The sequence below is a fragment of the Patiria miniata genome, unplaced genomic scaffold, assembly GCF_015706575.1.
Source record: "Patiria miniata isolate m_02_andy unplaced genomic scaffold, ASM1570657v1 HiC_scaffold_22, whole genome shotgun sequence".
In the NCBI taxonomy this organism is placed as follows: Eukaryota; Metazoa; Echinodermata; class Asteroidea; order Valvatida; family Asterinidae; genus Patiria; species Patiria miniata.
In genome coordinates, this window is record NW_024037061.1 from 8,617,277 (window position 1) to 8,625,425 (window position 8,149).

Here is an 8,149-nt window from a genome sequence, read left to right on the forward strand (position 1 = left end):
GTACATGGTCGGCCATTTTTTTTTGCCGACTTTGAAACGACCATTACGACGTAAAATTCCGAAAATGACGTCATTTTGTTGTTTCGGCATCGGTTCTCAGTCTTTTGTATCGGTACTCAATCGGTTGTGTCGGTACTCTGTCGCAACGAGATCGAGACTCAGTCGTCAAAAAATCCATTGAACGGATCCAATTCGTAGCGAAGTCGTAATATTCGGTTCGAGGTCGTTTCGGAGTCGTAATATTCGGGACGACATCGCAGCACTTACTGATCACTGTCTGTAGACTGGAGCTCAGTAGACGAAATTTGAATTTGGCGCCACATTTCCTACGTTTTTGGTACGATTTTCAACATTTTAAATCAAGTTTTAAAGCTCATGGTCTTGGCGGGTTCTTAGTCTTTGGTCTTGGATGATCTACAAGTACATATGTAAAGCCCAAGTCACACATTCACGGTTGGAGCTACGAATATCCACGGATTACCAAGAATCAATCGATCACTATAAATCGTCGAGATTCGTGGAAAAATCAACTTTCTAAGAATGCACTACGGTTTCAGGACGGATAGCCACGACAGTCCTACGGTTTATCTACGAATACACCACGGTTTGTCACGAACATAGACGGATTGGTGAAGAATACCGACGGTATTACTAAGGATAATGACGTTAACGCGACGGTTGTCTGCGACTGGGTCACAGATGACCACGGTTCTCCTACGAATAAAGCGTGGATATTCGTATAGTAACCTTAGCAGAACCCAGCACATCCGGTCATTCGTTGCTAATTCGTAGAGATTACCACGAATGAGCTGCAAATCTCCAAGAATAGCCACGAATAACACTACGAATAAGTACGGTTGTCATACGGATGTCCCACGGTTGCACTATTAATGTTTATGACGGTTTACCACGGCAGTTATGAACAGTAAAGTTAAAACTTCAGTAACCCCTCCACGAGTACCCAAGGAAGATGACGGATAACCACGGAGTGTATTAAGAATGGAAATGGTACTCCCACAGTCTGTTTATCACAAATTGCAAACTGTGGAGATCCGTAGCTCCAAACCGTGATCATTTTTGGTGTGACATGTCACCTCACTTGTCAGAGAGAGGCAAATTGTCTTTCTCTATATACTTTATATTGACGTATAAACCATCCGGGCTCGAGGCAGTCCATCCTCCTTAGCCAGGGTGTGGTCAGTCGTAAGACTGCAGACGCAACGCAAGACTGCCCCCTGGCTAGCTAGCGAGGATCTACGACGGAAGCCAAGTTCTGCTATAGGGGAATAAAACAGTGGCGTATCCAGCGGGGGTGGGGGGGATTTTTTGGCAAATTTTTTTTGTCAGCAACGATTTAAATAAATGTTTACAGAGTTCTTCTGACATCATTGCCACAAAAGCGAACCCGCTCAACCACCATTACAATGCGCCGTTAAAAATGTCATATAATATGTAGTATGCATAATAATGGTCAGTTTTGAAGAGCGCCCCCCATTTGGAAGATGATACCAGTCCCCCCCCCCCCCCCCGCTTTTTGATTTTACGGAGGCCAAGTTAGTGTCCGGAGAAAAAAATAAACATGTCTTCATTTCGGCGCGGACGTGCGGTTGCCCCCCCCCCCCCATATCAAAAGCTGGATACGCTGCTGGAATAACTCAACAATAAAGCAATACACGCCTGTTCCTCGGGGTCAGCGTTTAGGCATCTTTTTAGAGAATCGGAGGGAAAGAAATGATTCCCTTGGGGGGGGGGGGGGGGGGGGTCACAAGGCTTAGGGTGAGTAAGGGGATAAGGCTCTCAACGTAAATCCCTGATGATCCGCAACCATTTCAGAAGCGGTAAGGCTCATCTAAATTGCATTAGGGGGGACAACCTGCTTCAGTATCGCTAACGAATCCTTCAACACAGTTATTCCTACTGTCCATCGCATTACCAATGATAATTGAACAAAACGTTATTTTTATGTCAAATTATAATATATTGCTACTTGAGAAACAAACCCATTGGTTTTTAACCAAAATGTTAAAGGAACACCCCCCCCCAATCTCTCCTCCGTAATTTCTCGCTCATGTAGGTGGGGGCGGGCTGACGTCATCCAGATGAAAACATCTACAATGTATTCATTTGCACACCAGTTTTCATTGGTTGCTATGTGTTACCATGGGTGTTGCCAGAATTGTTTCGGGGGGGGGGGGGGAAGCAAAGCACACCATTCCCCCAAATTCTTGTACTTTCTCTAGCATATTCGCAATTTGTCTTTTTTTTCGAGGGTGGGCGGGGGACATTTGCCCATCCCGCCCGATTGACACCCCTGCGGACGCCCATGTCGTTAATGTGCATTAAATGAACAGCAATCACTTTCTCTCTTTCCTTTTGTGTGTGAATGTGCGTTTGTTTATGGTGTAAATCGAGGACTCACACGTACAACATCATTGGTGAATCGAGGACAGGAACCAAATCGAGGACAACCTCGATTAAAAAACGTGTACAAAAACCAATTAGAGCTGTTGCGAAAAAGTAAAGTACAAACAAAGGAAAACGGAAGAGGAACAAAAGAAAATCCTCGATTTACACCATAAACAAACGTGTGTGTGTGTGTCTTCTCCACTTGGGGGAGGAGGCAAGCGCCCCCTTTACCCCCTCCCCCTCCCCACACGACGCCAGCTTGTGTGTTATCATTTAGCACTCCAAACTCAAGAACCATTGAGGCTCAAGAACATTGGTCTGGGAGCTAAGCAAATGTAAAAATGTCCGCCCCCACCTATATGGACGGACCTTATATCACCCTCAATGAACCAACAATAGTGGCCTATTTTTCCCCTTTAAATGCAGCCTCATGTTCGTTCTGTGTGAATGCTCGCAGTTATTCACGTGTGTAACTGTCTGATGGCAATTTCGCACTTGACTTCAGGTAATAACATGCCACTGCCCATACAACACGACCAAGTCGGTCGCCATTTTACAAGGAATGCATAATACATGTTAATGCATCATACTAAAAGCACACCAGTACATTATCATCTCTCTCTGTTTTGTGAACGTAAAATGCTATTTTGCATTTTAGAAAAAGAGAAACGCATGTATTTTTTGGGTTTTTTTTTTGGGGGGGGGGGTGGGCTGTGACAATAACCAATCACTAGTGTCAATGAACTAGAATTTATGAGACACTTGCAATTTCATAATGATTACAAAAAAATAGAGGTCTCATTTTAATATGAAAGGGAAAGAATTTACCAAAGAAATTTATTGTATATAAAAGTGAGGATATCGGTCAGCATACAAACGATGGAACATTTACACTGCAAGCCATATTTTTTTTGTCTTTTACTTGAGGAAAATAAATTACATACAACATGAAAGGCACAATGATAGGGACTACACGCAAAACAGAAGATATCTCTTTTTCAATACACACAAGAATACACTGGAATAATTCTTGTTGCTTCTCATTACAAATTCACAATCAACCATACTATACGAGCTCTAAATAATTCCAAGACAAACCAAATGTACATTTAGTTTTCCCGGATAATAATTCCAAAAGCACACAGGGCTGTGCATCAGAGCAGGCACGCACAACCAGACGAATAAAATATGTAAATTAGCTCCATAATCAATTTTACACTCACCGTCAGTTTGCGCTTCGAGGGGTATCAATCCAAATTTAGATTAGCTCAACCGTCGTATTCTCCCGAGAGAATGTTGGTCTATTAACTCGAGCAGTCTGCTGCTAGAGAAATTAAGAGATTATTGTCTTTTATTTTTATGGCAACAACAAATTTCGATGTCGAGTGTGTTTTTTTTACATTTTCTGTATAGCCTGGCGCTCAACCAACGGCCTAAGGAAAGATGTGTTGTGTACAAATTGGACGCGACGTGCGCCTCAATAATTCGATATTCTTAAGAGGTGGTCGATTCCATTCTCCTGGGAGGGGTGAGGATTAAAGATGTTGACGCCGCGTAAGGCGATGTTTTTCTCTTTAAACTCAATGTTGAATTTGTATCGTCAAAATAGCCGACAATATCCTTACGCCATTTGTTTGTGTGACCATAGATCAAGGAACAGTGTGCAACTGTATTCGTGCGAAATCATAAGTATAATAATACTTCAATATTCACGAAATTTAGATTTTTATTGCAGTAAGCGCGAGAGCGTACAAAGTAGGCCAATATTCGTGTGAGCTACATTCATTTATAATAATTGTTCTCATGCTTTCATATTTAAGTAATCATAAAAATGGTAATCACAAAACAAAGTTCGGCTGTATGTAATCATTGTCAATGATTGGCAGCGGCGGCGGAACGGTTTTCAAACTGGAGGGGGGGGGGGGGGGGTGTCATCAAAAAGGGGCACTTGCTTCCGTAAAATCAAATACTGGGGGGGGGGGGGGGGGGGGGGGGCGCTTGTTTCGAAATAGGGGGCGCTCGTCAAAACCACGCATTTGTATTAGGGTTTTCGGGCTTGGTTTTCATAATGCTGGAACATATCAGAAATCTCTATACCATTTTGGGAAATGGTTACTGAATAAATTATTTGCAATTTTAGGGCCAGTTTTGTTTTCATCTCGAGGGGCACATTTATGCTCGAGGGGGCACCTTTATGTCCGCAAGAGGAGAGGACACTTGGATAACTTATCCAATGATCCGGGGGGCAAGTGCCCCCCCCCCCCCCGGTTCTGCCACCCCAGATGATTGGTATGGAAAGTTATTCCATCGTGAAGGAAGTCATTTCAAGAAATCCTTACTTATTTATTTAGAATAGTCTGTTATTTTAGAAAGTTGCATACTTTACAACATCGATCTAAAAATACTCCCCCGATATTCATTTCTCCTGTTTAACGAAGACATGACCATAAACGCAGTCCCACTCGATGGTAAGTGCGCCCTCAAGAAATGTTTCCATGACTGCCGGGGTGGAAGGAGGCGGTGGGGGGGGGGGGGGGGGGGAGCTTTTCTTCGTTTTCTCAAAACGAAAAATTCCCCATGTACACTGGATCTAAATGTTGGAAATAGGCCAACGATTTGGGGCAGATCCAATTATCAGGAAACGTGGGGTGGGGTGGGGTGGGAGGGGAGGGGAGGGGTGGGGGGGGGGAGGTGAGTGAAGGCGTACCGGACCTTGCCAGGGGGTTCCGTGCATGCTCCCAGAGAAATTTTGGAATTTGAGAATATATATAGGAACTTCAGCATTCCATTTATTATTTTGGCTCCATTTCTCTAATATCATAACATACGTTTTTTTGTCTAACGATGGGGGCGCTACATTTGCTGGTTCCCCGAAACCCATTTTACCACAGGTCGTCTTTCCAACCTCGGCTTCGGTCTGTCTCCGACCCTAGGAAATAGCGACGGGGGCTGAGTTGCAACCATCACCGGTACAACAGTCAGTAAAACATTAAACGAACCCAATTCTATTTTTTAAGCGATGTTACAAAAAAGGCAGCCAATGCGTACACCATCATCTTTTCCTCAAAATTGGTAAAAGTGGTCAGAAATTGTCTCAGATCGCACCGCAGAACATCCAGAATCCAAACAATAATCGGGGCGACCTGCACGCCGATTTTTTTTCTTGGGGACAATTTGTTTTGCCCCCCTTCCCCCAAAAAGTGTGTTCTGGATCCGCCCTTGAATGGGGGTAATTCGGGCAAATGTCCCCAGCCCACCCTCGAAAAAAAAGATCAATTGAGAATATGCCAGAGATAATACAAAGATTTGGGGAGGCAAAACATGCTTTGCCCACTCTAGAAAAAAATCCTAGCAAAGCCCATGCACAGTATGGCCTCATTTCATTTAGCTGCTTACCACATACAATTTTTTTGTACCGAAAATATTTTCTCAGCAAAAAATAGTAACAGTTGTGAAAAAGAGGCTACCAAGAAGAGGGCAGAGACATAACAGCAAAGTAAACATCTAAGACGTTTGCCACACAGTTCTTTTCAGGACTAACATTACTTCCTTTTGACCATTGTTGAACAAAAAATTAAAAAAAACGCGAACAAAATGTATAAATAAATATGAAAACATTTAAAAACCATACCCTCACCCCAAATCCATATACACTCCTGACAAATGGCCATTGAATTGAAACATCGGCAAATAACTCAATGAATATTTACGCATTTCAATATATTTTTGTTGTTGTTGAGAAGCTAACAGACTATATTCTCTAAATATGTATAGATATTTGCGATGACTTCTTTTAAAAAGCTGTGAAACAGAGGGCGCTTTAAGGATTCGGGATTTTGTAGTGCACCTTGCAAGTATAATTATAGACAAGACAAAAACAGCCACCACGTCAGATGTATACAATTTTTCAACGTTTTCAGTGAATGTAACACATAATGTGATCTTCGTTGACCAAGACCCGGTTATATGATTAGTCTGAAACATAAAAAGCCAAAATATGTGTACCGATATTTTTCACTTATTTAATAATCATCAATGCTCCCGAAACTTCGCAAGATGCCGAAAGTTATTCAAATATTGTACGTTTATAATCATGCATTACAAAGAAGTTCGTAAAGGCTCAAAAACCAAGCACAAGTGTAGCCATGTTTTTTTTTTAATCAAACCTGATGAATTTACTTAGAACGAGAAATACAGAGAAGTACCTGCTTTTCGCAGTGTGACAAATTTTTTTAGGAGGGGACCACTATTTATGTAGCGCGCCCTTTGTTGACCAATAAACCAACAAATTAAAGTCAACTTACATGGAAAAAAAAACACACACTCAGTTACCAGACGATAACTCAAAAGAAATATAATTGTACTTCTTTTAAAGAATCAAAATTTCCTTCATTAATTACTTGTGATGTGTAACACAATTCTGTTGAAAATTGGGACTAAAAGTCAATAACAAAAATAATATAACAAAAAAAAAGGGGTTTTAAGCACGAAAAACGCAACCCGAATTGAAGTCCACTTTCATGGAATGAAAACAACGTACTTGGTTTCTCAAGAAATACCTCTCAAGACGATAACTCAAGAAATACCAATTGTAACAAATTGAAATTTCATCCACTTATCGTCCGTCCTTTATACAACACAAGTCTGTTGAATATTGAAAGAAATTGTCCAATAATTAAAATGATAGAGCCAAAACATTGTAGTATAGGCGAAAAATACTATCAGCTTATTAAAAATATTTGTGAGAAAAGGTTCTCATTGGTGAACTACCATGTACTGACAAAACGAATCTGTAACGAAATGAAAATTTAGGACAGCGAAAAATCAAAACTTTTTGCAACTTTTGGTGCTGAAACTTGTTGGAACATAGAGTTCTGCCTGAAATGGCATCACACTTTCGCTCATGAATATGGAAATTCGCATCAGCATAAAAAAAAACCCCAAAAGGCACTAAAACACCCTTGTAAAAGGTGTATTTTCAATGATTGCATTGAAAATTACATTGCATGAGCCTTCTAGGGTATAATGCAACATATCAGAATACAATTGGCACAAAATTATCGATCACACTACAATCGTGAGATACAAACACGATGAATTGAGATTAATGGAACCGGAATGCAATCCATACATCTACTCCACTCTTGCAAAAAAAGAATTGTCCATTTTTTTTTAGTATTAATGTGTGATAAGAGATATAAATGGACAAAACCTTAACAACATAATCTACTCATTTGAATTTTTTTAACTTATATTTCCATTGAAAGAATTTCATAAATAAAGTCAAACATTCCACATTTCTACATTCTGAAAACATCACACTTAATTTCATCCAAATTATGCCAAAAGTGTCTTTATCCACATTTTGGTAGTCCAGTGAGAACCTCATCCCCTTTAACAGTTACTGCTTCACTCGTACAGTATTCAAAAGAGATCTTCACACAAATCTTAACACCAAAGGTTTTAGACAAAATATAAACAATATATATAAACAATATGTAAAATGTGTATGTTTCTTTAAAATAAAAAGACAATTTTATTTATATTATTGGATTGTTATTACCGGTACCCTATAGTTGGTTGTTGGTTTTCAACGTTTTTACACAAATACCATCATTTTTCAGGCCAACCACTCTTTAAAAATATAATTGTATTTACAAAAAATGAACATCTATCATCAGTGGTTGGATTAATCCCAAAACAACTCTAAGCGCACCCACTATTTTAACGTTATACCTAAATA

General features: G+C 40.3%; 1 protein-coding gene across 2 annotated transcripts in view; it reads right to left on the minus strand.

Moving 5' to 3' along the window:
• The window catches only part of LOC119730770 (synaptic vesicle 2-related protein-like), a 41,598-nt gene extending 37,760 nt beyond the window's left edge, over positions 1–3,838 (minus strand). For both annotated transcript variants that reach the window (XM_038203797.1, XM_038203798.1), the window contains exon 1: positions 3,630–3,838. The gene's annotated coding sequence lies outside the window, so the exon portion shown is untranslated. The remainder of the gene's footprint in view (positions 1–3,629) is intronic.
• Between the last annotated feature and the right edge of the window lie 4,311 nt (positions 3,839–8,149).